General features: G+C 29.6%; 1 protein-coding gene across 1 annotated transcript in view; it reads right to left on the reverse strand.

The window, feature by feature from the left end:
* Positions 1-16,203, reverse strand: part of LOC113375603 (probable G-protein coupled receptor 27) — a 521,019-nt gene that overhangs the window by 420,868 nt on the left and 83,948 nt on the right. Inside the window, exon 2 of the mRNA XM_026615534.1 lies at positions 15,289-15,339. The gene's annotated coding sequence lies outside the window, so the exon portion shown is untranslated. The remainder of the gene's footprint in view (positions 1-15,288; positions 15,340-16,203) is intronic.

Consider the following 16,203-nt stretch of genomic DNA (forward strand, 5'->3'; position numbering starts at 1 on the left):
AGAGCGTTACGCGCGGGTGTACTGGCTCAGATTTTTCAATTTTCCAATGTGTTTCACAAAATTGGTTTGAACAATATTTGCAGTACTAGAAGAGATATTAACCTCCCGAATCTGAGCCAGTTTCTAACCAGAACTCTGATTAGAAAGTAGTCCAACTAAACGCAATACCATAAAACATCAATTGAAAAATTATTTTATATTTTTAGCTAATAATAAATAATTATTTGACAGTATAATCACGTAAATTTATTAACTTTCCGCAGGGTAATCGGAAAAAATCGAAAATAATTTTTTTTATATATCTTTACATGTTTCTGAACATACCTTTGAAAAATTGGATGTATGTGTGTGTGTGTGTGCGGATCCAAATTGTTTGTCGATAATTTTGCGAACACGGATCAACTAATTTGAATAATTCAAAAAAGACATTTGATTTCTACTGATTTCTACTGATTAGTTTTTTGGCAAAGGTATGTCTAGCTTTTTCGGAGATACAAAAAGTGCCGAAAATAGTATTTCAGATTTTGAGATAATGGAGCGTCCTATTTAAATAACTCAAAAAAACATTTTACTTGTATTGACGAAGTGAACAACTGGTGAAATTTTTGTAAAGACAGGTTCAGCGTTACCGGAGATCCAATATAAAAGTAAAAAACTTAGCTATGCAGCACGATTGCTTGAAAAATGTTCAAAATTTTCAAAAAAAAATAAAATAGAAACAAAATCAATATATAGAAAACAAATTTTTCAAAAAAGTAAAATTTTTTCAAAAATTTCAAAAATTCGCGAATATCTAATTCTTTCTAAGTTTTGCAAAGTTTCTTTTTTTTAATTCAGTTTCTCGGTAAGGAAAGTTCCAGCAATTTGGTTTAAAACACGATGTCATGCAGCACCAGTTTAATTTTTATAATGCATTCATCGAATATACTTTTAACGACCGAGGTTCGTTGATCGTGCGTATTTGAAACTGGAGGTTTAACATGCTGCAGAAAGTTCGAAAACATTCGCAAGTGTGTCTTCGTCCTTACTCTAGCCCGGAGTAAGACCGACAACAATCAATTATTGCGGGATGTATGGCAATGGACCATGTGAACTTGCAAAACGTGTACAGAGTTTTATTTCTTTGGCGTCTAGCCGATGCAATAAATATCATTCGGTGCAGTGCGCTGCGTTCACGGCCCCGAAGAATTTATTAGCTACTAAATGCTTCGAAAAATCACGAAAACGATCTCGCCAGTGTTTATTGCGGATGCCACTAAAAAACTCTTAGATAAATCGCAAACAGGCGTTTATGGGTCTAGAGCAAGCTATACGATAAACGAGTACAACTCTTTTACGGGCGTTATGTTCCAGGCTAATTTATGGTCAAACCGATCAAAATTAAGTAAGAGGCATATGTGAAAAAAAACGGATAAATAATTATGTTCGGAGCAATTTACTGATGCCGCAAGATTACTTACAAAAAAAAACAGTGCAAAACCAACATTGACAACCGGGTCGTAGATTTTTACACCAGAAGATTTTATAATATCGTGGGTATATAATTGTGGAGATAAATCTATTTCATGTGAAAATAAATATATCACTTTTTATGTACGCAAGTGCTTCTATAATTAGCATAAACCGAAAAATTTAGACATAAGTGTCATATGACTAGAACTTTGGAAGGAATTGAGCTTTTTGATATAAAAATTGACAAATCAAATAAAACAATTATTCATTAATTTATACAATCACTTTACACATATTTTTTTAGTTTAAATTAAGTGCGAATAATGTCATATATGCTGAATTATACGACAAGTTCGATTTAATGCATGACTATATCATGTATTATTATTATTGGTGCCACATTTTTGTTTTATTTGACTTTTCTACATTCTTCTACTGTTGCTTTCTAATTTCCTTGTCTTGGCCCTTTAAATTCCCTGAATGTTCAACGAAATCGTGCAACGAAGACTAAGTATTTTTTAAATATTTTAGCGTTTGGCTTATTTGTAAGTCAACCCAATAGTTTTCCTTATAGTTAAAACATTTTAGAACTTTACTTGATTGTATTTGCTTCTTATTTTATGCAGCCCCCACAAAAAGCGATTTTCAGTTAAAGTCATATTTGAGGTCTATAACCACAAGTAGAAATCTGAGGTTAGAGACGCAAATTTGCGCTATTTTTTGTGTGAAAATCCCAAGATATTATAAAATAATATAAGTAATTATTACTTTATTCATGCATCTAATCAAACTCTATCGTTTGCAAATTTATTAAACGAGCTTTTGCTTTTCGATAGAACCTACTCTATATTTCAACGTGCAAGGATTGTGCATGTAGCAAGAATACATTTTTTACAGATGATCTGCAATTGATCTTTAGTAAATAATTCACGATTTCTTTCGTAATATTACGTTAAGCAATCAGTATATGGATAAAAACACCGGTCGCTATTTATAATACACGCCGTCTATTTATAGCTTCAATGTTCCCGACGAAGATGAAGACGAAGACTGTAATCGAACGACTTCGGATTCTCAATCATTTTTATAAAAGTTTTATAACTAAAATATAACCCTACTGGAGGTAATTTTCCAAATTACCTGAAAAGTAAATAAAATATCATGGTATTAATATAAAAATGAAACATCTGAAAAAATAAACTTTTGCACTTTGTGAAATTTTGAGAAAAGAATTATTAATGGTATAATGAAATGTAACTTCACACCCCAAATATGCAGTGAATTGTAAGTTACGCGACAAAAAATTGGATATCATAGATTTCATAATTAACAGTTTTTCATGGTTAACAGTTTTCTAAAATCATGTATAAAATACACGTTGTCGTATAAATAAAAATCTAAACAAAAATGCGATTGTTTTACATCCAGTTATTAAGATGAAAAATAGCAATGAAATGTATCTTTAGTTATTGTTGCTGTATTAGATCTGTCATCGAGAGAAATATCTCATTCAGCATGCGAATATATAAGCTTATAAGCATTTGATTTTTAGTAATTATCCTAAAAACAAAACAACATACATCATAGCGTATAACAAAGCAATCAACTATCGAAATATGTTCAGAAAATATCTCAGTTATTGCTTAAATATGAAAATATGTTTATTTGCTTTTTTTTTAATTTTTCATCTGTACCCGTTCACACTATGGAAAACAAACGCACTCAAAGTCTAATTTTTAATTAGAAGGGAATTTCCAGAATAAAAGCAACATTATTTACCCAATGCCAAATACAAATTTCAGGGGCCCTTTTTTACAAAGATTATATCTAATTCATCAGTAGAGTTGAAATAACCATTAATTTAATTTATCCTGTAAACTTACTTTTTTAACCGAATATATAATTTATTTACTATTTTTTTATTTTTTACACCTTTGTCAGCGTTAAAATTCAGGTGATCTTTTTCAGCTCAAAAGCATGAAAGCTTTTATAGAATTTAAATAAATAAAATCTGTTGAATCTAACAATAAGATAAAAAATGAACAAAGTAGATCATATAACATTTATATTTGAAAATCAATTAAAAATTGTATCTTCTGCTCTTGAGTATGGAAAAAATGGTCAATCACCACATTGAACCAATAAAGTCTCAAAATATAAAAAAAACACATTTGTCTGCATAAATCTTTGCTGAGATCCATTAAATGTATAAATCGAATTCGCATTCAAGTGCAGATTTTTGAAAATAATATATTATAGCAAAATGTTAAGGATTATCTAAATCAAAAACAAAGAAAATAAATTGAAAGGTTATTGTAGCTATTTATAAATATTGCTCTCACCCAGGATAACCAGCACCATTTATAAAATTCGAGTTTTTGCTTGATTTTTTAGATAAATATACAACCAAAATTTTCAACTATCAATCATTCTCAAACTAATTTTTATCCATTAAATCATTTTTTAAATTTTCTCGAAGGAAAAATTTGTTTTCGTCAAAAAATCCCCTTTTGCTATTTTGTTTTCACGACTCTTCAAGACATTGAATCGCAGTCATTTTAATGAAAGTAATCACATTTTTTAGTGTAAGATTAATATTGCAAACGAACATTTTGAAATATTATATTCTTACGAAAAGCTTACTAATAAAAAGTCATTAATTTTTGGAAATAAGCTGCGTCCTAAAAAGGCATACACCTTAAATATTATGTTCTGTTTTTACTGATAAATGTTGACCTTCAGCCTTAAAACAATATTTTTTGATAACACAAAGTTGAATGAAATGTGTTGATTAAATTGAATGTAATACTTTTACATACATCATATTTATTTATTTATTTATTCATAAGCAAGCCGTAATCAATAATAATAGATATTATTTCAGGCTCTTGTAAAGCATATTTGATTTTTGATTGAAAACTGATACTTGCAAAAGTCAAGTACATTTTAAAATATTGATATTATAATCTATAAATTGATCTCTAATAGATGAGTCTCCATTTACATGAAGTACTATTTTGATAAAAATCCAACCACTTACTCGAAGATATCCACTTAGAAGCAATGAAGTAATTAATTAATATATAATAAAGTTAATTGGATAATTATTACAAAAATACTTGTTTCTCAAGTTGAGATTCCCTGAACTGTAGAACACGTTGCCTTCGAGTGGAATGGTGAGGCAGGTACCGATCTCGCAGGACATTCGAAGACGCTTCGAAAGCTTCGTTTGCGATATATGTCTCTGCATGGGGTATCATATAAAAAAGGAATGAAAAAATTAACACCGAATACATTGTATAGCGCAAACACATTTTAGCAAAACAGATTATAAAGAAAAATATAACTAGCTGTAAGTGGAATTCTGTCTTAAGGCAATTAGGGCATCGTGCCTTAAGGCAAATTGCTGGAACTTCCCGTACCAAAAATTATTATTTTTTTTTTAAAACGATTAACATTTTTGAAAAAAAATTACTTTGAAAAAATAAGATTTTTGAGAAACTATAAATTGGACAAAAAATTAGTTTTATTTTGAAAAAAAAAATTTTTTTTTTTTAAATTTTTTTTTTTAAAAAATTTGTTTTTTTTGAAAAAAATTTTTTTTTCTTTATTTTGACATATTGTGGAAGATCTGAACTTTTTTTTCAAAGCAATCGTACTGCTTTAACTACATAGGGACAAAATATAAAGCGCGTAAGCGCCGCGTTGCTGTCTTACGCATAAGCATTGGTACGGAACCGATAGGAATGTTAACAAAATGTATACTTATTGTTAAAATCTCTATAAAATGTCTGATAATTTGATGTGCATATGTCTAATGATCATTTTTGACCGCCAAATGGCTCATTTTTTTACTTTTTCCTCTATATCTCCGAAACCGCTGGACCTACCTTCATGAAAGTTGTATCGATTCTTCATCTTGTCAATACAAATAAAATGTTTTTTGAATTATTAAAATCGGACGCTCCGTTCTCTTAAAAACTGAGTTACCGTTTTCGGAACTTTTTGCCCCGTATCTTCGGAACGGCTTGACCTGCCTTTGCCAAAAACTAATCAGCACGTCTCCTTATCAATACGGATCGAATGTTTTTTGAATTATTCAAATCGGTTGATCCGTGTTCCCGAAATCGTCGACGAAAATTTGTATCCGCACATACATACACACACATACATACATACATACATACACACACACATACACACACACACACACACACACACACACACACATACATCCATTTTTTCTAAGGTATGCCAAAATGTTCAGAAACCTCTGAAACGTAAAGATATATAAAAATTTTCATTTTCGATTTTTTTGCGATTACTATAACTTGCCCTACGGGAAGTTAATAACAACGCGGCCAAAGTAGAACGTAAAATGATTTTATAACTTTGTTTTTCTTTTATGCAAAAATATTTTTTGAATAAACAAAATTTGCATCTAAAAGGAATTGAATAAGATTCCAAAACATGCAAAATCATTTAAAAATAGATAGTAGAAAACCTGAAGTTTTTATTAATTCTTTTGGAATTAAATTTTAATTAAAATGATTTAGCAAATGTGTTTGCTTAAGTCAGTCGTTTTTTGCACTACAAAGGGCTGTCGGCGGAGGAGTTTATTAAAAATATAAAAGAAAAAAAGGAATCAATAAAAATATAATTTTGTGCAGATATATGGATAGACAGATACTTTATTTAAATTCTATATTTACAAGTCAATACACTTATTATTTTTATCACAATATTATAACAAAAATAATATCAATGATATTTATGAACAACTCTAAGATTAACCTAATGACAATTAATAATTAACTTCTATATATATAATAAGACAGGGCCCAAAGGTCCAATTTGACTTTGAGTAATTACACTGTCTAATTCAAATAAATTACATCACAATATAACACGTGTCAAACAAACAACTATCGAACTATGTTCAGTAAGATTTCCAGTTAATTCCTAATTACAGAAATATGTTTTTTTACTATTTTTCTAAAATTTCTCATCTGTCCCTTTTTACCTCATAGTCGGAGTAAAACGGAGCAAACAGATTCAATGTATTATTTTTAATTTAAAAAAAAACGTAATAATAGTTAAATTATTCAAAATATAAATTACGTAAGTGCATTTTTTACAGAGATAACACTGTATATAACCATGATCTGATATTTTATGAGATATATTTATTAACTAATTTTTTTATTTATCTTGTGTAGAATAGCCTTTTTTAACTAAATTCACTATATTATTTACTACTTTTTATTATTTAAATCTTTGTAAAGATTGGTCCTATTACCCCCGCCAGATGTAATATTTTATAAAGGTTATATAAAAAGCGATGTTATGAAACAATGAAAAAACGTACACTTAAGCATTATATTAAGGTATCATGAACTAAACAACAGTTCTTACAATCAAAAATATAACAACGATATAAAATACTTTTGTTGTGTATTTTCATATATTGCCCTTTATCTCCTAATAGCGTCGTCGAAAGAATTAAGATACACATCTTTCGCCCTCTACTTGCAAGTTTTGTTATTCAGAAAATTTTTAACTTTGCTTGTTTTTGAGATATTTATGATGAACTCAATTAATATTTACTCACAATTACACACTAAACTCTATTTTTGCAAAAACTTTATATAAAGTTCTAAGTTACAACAATATTTCAAAACTGTGGTTTGTTTTGATCAGTATAAATTGACAAAAATTGAAACGTTTTGTGAATGACCAATTTGAAATGTTTAGAATCAATTGTTACTATTCTAAAATGTCACCATTATTGCATATTCAAAACATGTACTATTTTTTGTTAATTTATTAACTTATACATCGAGTTACAAAATGCAAGTATAAATATGATTAATATAATATTGTTCTAATAATTATTTGCAGCAACTTCGTCGAAATTCTTTATTAAAGCATTTTTTGCACACGGGGGGAAAATCAGTTTACCATCACTCCCACTGGTTTCAAAACGATCCCAATTTTCCCTAACTGAATTATTCCGTAATCCATTTATAAACATATCACAACACGGTACCTTTGCACAGCAAAAAGATCGAAAAAGCAACTTTACATGAAAACATCGCCAAAAACTCGTACGAAATATTGTTTTTTCGCTCACGCCGCGCCGGAGGCTCTTGACCAAGAGTCGTTAACTCTTAAACCGAGCTGGCAACGCGGCAGACATCAACCCAAAACATTTAAATTTTCTCGAAATGCTTCTTTTTAAATATTTTTTAAAATTTTAATTGTTTAATAATATATGTATAATAATATATGTTTAATAATATATGTATGAAAGGTTAATAATATATGTTTAATAATATATGTATGAAAGAAATGCTCTTTTGTAATTATTACTTTTATTACAGCCAGCATTAATATTGTCATCATCATTATTATCTTATTACTCATTTCACTGGCATTTAATTACTATCATTTTTGTTCTTATCATTAAAAATTATTATTGGCATTGACTTAATAAAAAAATTAACTATACCTATTTTATATCATATAAAAAATTTGGAAATTTATATTTTTATATATATATATATATATATATATATATATAACTTTTGTGTATCAACGTATACACTATTACATTTTTCAGTTCTCTTTAACGAAGAAAGAATTGCACGCCAGTTTCTTTAGCGTTTAAGACAAAATAAAATTTCTTTTCTCATGGCCTCATTTATTTTCAAGAAAATGAGCGTAATTATACGCGAATAATTAATAATTAATTTGAAATTATTGCACATATGCTTAAGTAAAATAAGTTAAATCGGTCTGCTTATACTCCAGAACAATTAAAAAACATCCGAATATCCATCACGGTCGTTGAATTTTTAAATCACGTCGAATCAAATAATTTATATTCAAATATGTTTAAAAGGCCTAGAGCTAAGCTGAAACATAAAAAATACATAAAAATGTTAATGTGTTTATATGAAACAGTAGATGCACCACTGTGCGCAGTGGTGCAACACCGGAGGATAAGATGCACCGAGTCAGATGAATCCTCTTGTTGCGGACAGCGTGCCCAAACTCGCGGACTCAGAGGTAGAAAATCTTTTTTAAATTGATAAGAAATATATTTTATTGAGAATGATTTATTTTAGATGAAATAGGATTGTTGAAATATTTGTTACTTACATTGTACGAATGGCAGCAGTCTGAGTTGGAACAATTGTTTATATCTACAATCATCCATTCCAATAAGTAAAATCAGTATCAATAGTTGGTTACAATTTTCACGGATACTATATTATGGCTAATTGTACATAGTTTTATAATGATTATTAGGGATAACTGTAGTTATAGTTTATAGCCTAGCTATCGGCAACAATATGTGTCACACTACTATAACAAGTATCAGAATATTTTCACATATATTTACTTTCATGGTTTAGCTACTGGTTAAGTTCACATAAGTAATTCTGGGTAAGACTAATTTGTCACTACTTACACAAAGTTATTGGTGATTTTAACTGGTTGTATAATAACACCAAATAGATATTTGAAATAATACGTACTTATTTATTGAATTAGTCACTTAAATTTTAAACGCTAAACTCTTCAAAAATTTTACAGTTGTTTCTTTGTAATTGACAGTTTAATCGAATATTTAGTAAACGTAACAATTATCACATACAATCCTAAAACCGATTTTTTAATGTTTAAAAACCATACAAAAATATTAGTTAGTAAAGATGTGCAGAACCAGCCAGAAATTGAAAGCAAATTAAATTTCTTCAGATAACTTGCCAACAGAATTAAAACTTTTATTCAAAATATTATTAATAAGAAGCAATTTTTGAAGAAAAAATATATTGTAAATAACAGTTTACTAAAATATAGATATATGAATATGGATTTTAAGAAAGCTTTTAACATAATATCACGTGATATTTAACATCCCGTAGGGTAGGTTATAATAATCGCAAAAAAATCGAATATTTTTTTACATATCTTCACGTTTCTAAACCTTCTGAACATTTTGGCATACGTTAGGAAAGATGTATGTATTGGTGTGTCTGTGCGGATACAATTTTTTGTCGTCGATTCCAAAAACACGAATCAACCGATTTTAATGATTCAAAAAACATTTGATTCATATTGATGAAAAGACGTGCTGATTTCTTTTTGGCCGAGGCTGGTCCAGCCGTTTCAAAGATACGGGGCAAAAAGTGCCAAAAATGGGGATTTAGTATTTGACAGAACCGAGATCCGATTTTAATGATTCAAAATACATTTTACTTGTATTGACAAAGTTAACAACTGGTGAGATGTTTAGATATAGGCAAGATAGGCAAGTTTTGCGGTTTCGGAAATACGATGAAAAAAGTAAAAAACATACATTTGGCGGTCAAAAATGATTATTGGACATATCAAATTAGCAGATATTTTACAAAGATTTTAATAGAAAGTTCATATTTTTGCAATTCTATAGGTTCCGTACCAAGATTTATAATATTTATTTGTTGGACTACAGCGCGGCGCATGCGCACTTCGGTATTTCGTCTATAAAAAAGCAGTGCAGCGCTATTGCTATAAAATAAATAATCCAAATTAAAAAAAAATCAAAATTTTTCATTTATGGTACGGAAATTTCCAGCACTTTGTTTCAAGGCGCGATGCCATATGTACCACTAGTTATTCTATCACATACAACTTGCCTAAATACAAAAAAAGAACATTAAAGAAAGAGTTAATATAGGAAAGAATTCTGTGATCAGTTATTCTCGAATATGTCTCCATAAAATATTACTCGTGCAACAGGTATCGTTTCCAGCCCATTTCCGAGCCCTGGCCGGAGCGAGTCGCGGCACTGGAGCGAGGGAAGGGTTACGGGAGACGGCGCGGTCGCGCAAGACCGGATCGTCTTCTCGGACCGCATTCCACGTGATGTTATAAACTGCCTTCGCGCGGGTATCGGCTCACCTCCCTCCGCTCAGCGTCCTACTAGCCAACATATTCAATCCTTTGCTGCTTGATTCTCTTCTTACAAATCGACGACCGTTGGGCATTTCTGAATGACCGGTATTTTCAAAATTGATATCTACCGAAATACTACGAATGTACAACGTGAACCTGGGGCGAAGGCTCTCGAAACTATCAGATGATGCTTGATTTTATATTCCTTTATAGTTATGGCTTCTCAAACTGTTGTCCTATCTCTAGGTGATGAATTTTATTATTGCATTTACTGTAATAATGATGACTTTTCTATTGATGCGTGAATGCTAAAAAGACTAAATTCTCTTGGAAATATGGCTATCTATATATTATTTCCAGTATTCAAATTTATATTGTACCAAATAGTAATGTTTTTTGCAGAATTAAGAGAAGGATAAACTAGTGGGGCGCATGGCATCATGCCTTAAGGCAAATTGCTGGAACTTCCCGTACCAATTTTTTTTTTTTTAAATATAAACATTTTTGAAAAAAAAATTACTCTGAAAAAAATAACTCTGAAAGATAAACTTTTTTGAAAAAAATAGACTTTTTGAAGAAAAATTTATTTTGAAGTATTTTGGAAATTCTGAACTTTTTTCAAAGCAATCGTACTGCTTTAACTGCGTAGAGACAAAATATCGAAGCGCGTAAGCGCCGCGTCGCCGTCCAACGGATAAACATTGATACGGAACCCATAGGATTGTAAACAAAATTTATTAATATTGTTAAAATCTCTATAAAATTTCTGGTAATTTGATGTGCATATGTCTAATGATCATTGACCGCCAAATGGCATTGTCTTTTACTTTTTTTACTAGATCTTCGAAACCGCTAGACCTGCCTTCATGAAAATTTGATCAGTTCTTCATCTTGTCAATACAAGTAAAATGGTTTTTGAATTATTCAAATCGGACGCTCCGTTCTCTTAAAAACTGAGTCAATGCGAATCGAATGTTTTTTGAATTATTCAAATCGCTTCATCCGTGTTCCCGAAATCTTCGACGAAAATTTGTATCCGCACACACACACATACACGCACATACACACACATACATCCATTTTTTATACGGTATGCCAAAATGTTCAGAAAGTTTTGAAACGTAAAGATATATAAAAAAAATTATTTTCGATTTTTTTGCGATTACTATAACTTACCCTACGGGAAGTTAATTAATTGCGCATAGGATATGGCGGGGCTTAAAGATCCGCGGATAAAAAGGTCCCCTATCATTATCTCAAAAACAAGAAAAATACTAGTAGTGCAAGTCATCGTGCCTTAAGTCAAATTTATTGAACTTTTCGTACTAAAAATTAAAAATTAAAAAAAAATTTTTTTGAAAACTTTGAAAAAAAAAATAGGTTCTTAAGAACTTTAAATTTTTTTTAGGAAATTTGACTTTTTATTAATTTTTTTTCAAATTTTTTTAAAATAATTTGAACCTTTTTCAAAGCAATCGCGCTGCGATGACTGCGGAGAGACAAAATGTCAAAGCGCGTAAGCGCCATATTGCAGTTTAACGTATAAACATTGGTACGGAATCCATAGAAATGTAAACAAAAATTGTACTTATTATTTAAATCTCTATGAAAAATCTGAAAATTAGATGTGCATATGTCTAACAATCTTTCAATAAAACAATAAAGTAACTAAACCTTTATATTGTAATGTGTAAACAATAAGAAACTAGCTGTAAGTGGAATTCTGTCTTAAGGCAATTAGGGCATCGTGCCTTAAGGCGAATTGCTGGAACTTTCCGTACCAAAAATTATTATTTTTTTAAAAACGATTATTTTTGAAAAAATTTTACTTCGAAAAAAATAGATTTTTGAGAAACTATAAATTTGACAAAAAATTACTTTTTTTTGAAAAAAAAAAATTTATTTGAAAAAAAAAAAATTTTTTTGTGAAAAAAAATTTTTTTTTGAAAACAGAAAAAAATTTTGAAAAAAACGTTTTCTTCATTTTGACATATTTTGGAAATTCTGAACTTTTTTTCAAAGCAATCGCACTGCTTGAACTGCATAGAGACGACATGTCAAAGCTCGCAAGTGCCGCGCCGCTGTCTAACGCATAAGCATTGGTACGGAACCCATAGAAATGTAAAAAAAAATTATACTTATTGTTAAAATCTCAATGAAATATCTGATAATTTGATGTGCATATGTCTAATGATCATTTTTAACCGCCAAATGGCATTTTTTTTTATTTTTTTCGTTATATCTCCGAAACCGCTAAACCTACCCTTATAAAAATTTGATCAAATCTTTATCTTGTCAATACAAGTAAAATGTTTTTTGAATTATTAAAATCGGACGCTCCGTTCTCTTAAAAACGGAGGTACCGTTTTTGGCACTTTTTGCCTCGTATCTTCGGAACGGCTAGACCTGCCTTCGCCAAAAACTAATCAGCACGTCTCCTTATCAATACGAATCGAATGTTTTTTGAATTATTCAAATTGGTTGATCCGTGTTCCCGAAATCGTCGACAAAAATTTGTATCCGCACATACATACACACACGTACATACATACATACATACATACATACATACATACATACATACATACACACACACACACATACATCCATTTTTTCTAAGGTATGCCAAAATGTTCAGTAACCTCTGAAACGTAATGATATATAAAAATTTTCATTTTCGATTTTTTTGCGATTACTATAACTTGCCCTACGGGAAGTTAATAATGAATAAAAATAAATGAATTAAAAACTAGTGGGGTGGGTGTCATCGTGCCTTAAGGCAAATTGCTGGAACTTCCCGTACCGTAACGAAATGTTCGAGGAATATTGAATGTTTTCAAATAGATTATTATAAATATTGTAACATTGTCTAATATTTATAAGAATTATATAAACTGAATTGCAGAGTTGAAATTATTTGTTTAAAGTATATTAGAACTATAGTCAGAATTAAAAATAAAATCTGAATTATTTTCGATATACAAAAAATTAAAAAAAAAAAAAAAAAAAAAATTGTACAAAATTTTTTTTTTCCAAAATCAATTATTTTGTTAAGACAAGCAGAAAGTTCTTTGAATCAATTGAATCGGACGCTTAGTTCCCTCAAAAACTGCCATTTTTTGTACATTTAGCTCTGTATCTCCGTAATGGCTGGGCCTGCCTTTGCGAAAAACTAATAACCCCTTCTCCCAATCATTACTAATTGAATGTTTTTTAGATCATTCAAATCGGATGCTCCGTTCTCTCAAAAACTCGATTTCTATTTTCTGCACTCTTTGCTCCTTATCTCCGTAACTGCTGGACCTGTCTTTGCCAAAAACTAATCAGCTCTTCTCCTTATTAATAGGAATCGAATGTTTTTTAAACCATTCAAATCGGTTGATCCGTACGCCCGAAAACGTGGGCGAAAATTTGTATCCATACATACATACACACACACACACACATCCATTTTTTCTGAGGTATGCCAAAACGTTCAGAAACCTTCAAAACGTCGAGAAATGTAAAAATTTTCAATTCCGATTTTCGGCCCATTACAATAACTTACCCTACGGGAAGTTAAAAAGCTATTTTACAAGAGGTAAATTAAATAAATAGTTATTTGATCTCTGTTGATAAATCTTACTTTTAAACTACCAGATCAAGGTTATATACAATAAAATCGTTGCAAAAAATATTACCATAAAATTTGTATTTCACAATGGCTAAATAATGTACATATTATTTTATAAAATCCCTTTAAAATTATAAAAGATCTGTTGGATCCTTTTGCTCCGCCTGGCTGTTCTTCTTACCCAGCTCATGGGGCAAAAAGAGATGGATGACACATTTCAGAAAAATAGTAAAAAACATCTCTATAATTAGGAGTTAACTGTAAATTTTACTGAACATAGTTCAGTTATATAATATGTTGTCATGTTGTAGTTCATTCAGTTCAAGCAGTATAATTACTAAAAGTTAAATGGGACATTTGCACACCATTAAATTGAAAGAAATATAGTACACCGATGGGCTTAAATTAATTCACCAATGGCAATAGCAGATTTTAATGATGTTATATAAATTATAAAGTACTTGATTATTTCAAACATAAAACTGTTAGTCGAGTTTTTGTGTTTCTTCCACGTAAGCCAGAGGCGTCTGAACGTAAGTAAGAAGGAGATCCAACGACTTACTTACATGTGTCAGCTTTTTTTATTTGTTATCTTTCACCGAGTAGTTCGAACTTGAATAAATTAACCAAAGCTTTTTTAATTCAATGCCATGGACGATAAAAAAATATCACACGCACGCATGCAATATCAATAGCGTTATTGTTTTGTTATTCCGTTGAACGGATTCAATGTTCAGGTATTCTGATCACTGATTTAGAATTAAATAGAATTAATTTAAAAAGTTTTTTTGATTAAATGCTTTCTCATCATAAACTAAGAAATAATTGCCTTAATTTGTCAAGTATGCATTACCAAATTATGTATACATATTTATACCTAAATGTATCCAAAATCGCGCATCCTTTGACCTCTGATTACTGTATTAACTTACGGTCAACTATTTGTTAGATAAAAAGCTATTCTATCCTAGAATATGCCTATAAATGTTCAAATAAATAAATAAATATATATATATATATATATATATATATTTTAAAATACAAATAAAAAGCTTGTGCATCGTTAAAATAAGTTTTTGTACGTAGATAATATATTTACGTGTGAAATGTCGTAGGTATATTACGAATTTACGTGCGTATAAAATATATTTAAAATATAACAGATAATGATTTGATTTTTTTTCAGCGTGTTATTGATAGTTCAAAATTTTGTCAAATATTTATAGTAATAAAACATAATCATGTAATCTCGAAAAAAAATATTAATTAGCGCTTACGTTTCGATCCTCAGTTTAAACTCCTCGTCAGTAAAAAAAGCGCCATACAGCCTAAAAATAAAGAATAAAATGTAATAATAAATAATAAAATGAATCATATTTTAAATATACAATTAAATCTATTCAAAAGGAAAATAACAACGAATAATAAATATATAAAAATATAAAAACTCATTTATAAACATTTTTGGCAGGTTTACGAGTACTTTGAAAATGCACATTTCCCATTGGTTAATAATACAAAATCTAGCCGTTGCAAACATATAATTAATAATATAACATATAATAAAAAATGATAATTTGAGATAAAAAAAGATTATTATTATTAGAATATTACGTTTTAATGCTTAATTTATCATAAGTAGACTTGAAGGTTCGCGGGTACAAAGGTGCGCCAGCAATATCTCGAAAACAAGTAAGGTTTTTTAACAATAATATTTGAAAGGAGAGGGAAAAAGGTGTATAACAAGCCATCACCTTGATTCTTACAAGGCCTTAATATAATTTTTAAGCATACGAAATCTAATGGTTTTATAAGATGTATTGTTAGTTGTAAGTTAGATTCAATAGTTTTTCTTATATAAACTCTGTAAAGGCTTACACGTGGATAGGGTAGAAAAAACCAACTGAACCTTTACCCAACAAAAGTGTAAACAATAAAAAATAGTAAATAAAAAAGTAAGTTAGGTTAAAGAAAACAATTTCACAAAACTAATTAAATAAATATTTATTGAACTCGCTGATAAATACTTCTGCTGAAATATCAGATCAAGGTTATACACACTTATCTCCGTGGGGTAATGGGGTAAAAAAGGCCAGGTGACAAATTTTTGAAAACAGCAAAAACACATTTCTACAATGATGTTAGCTGAGGGTTTTACTGAACATAGTCAGATAGTTGTTTGTTTGATATGT

The sequence above is a fragment of the Ctenocephalides felis genome, unplaced genomic scaffold, assembly GCF_003426905.1.
Source record: "Ctenocephalides felis isolate EL2017-DRISC unplaced genomic scaffold, ASM342690v1 CF-g0.4_SCAFFOLD_01886, whole genome shotgun sequence".
In the NCBI taxonomy this organism is placed as follows: domain Eukaryota; kingdom Metazoa; phylum Arthropoda; class Insecta; order Siphonaptera; family Pulicidae; genus Ctenocephalides; species Ctenocephalides felis.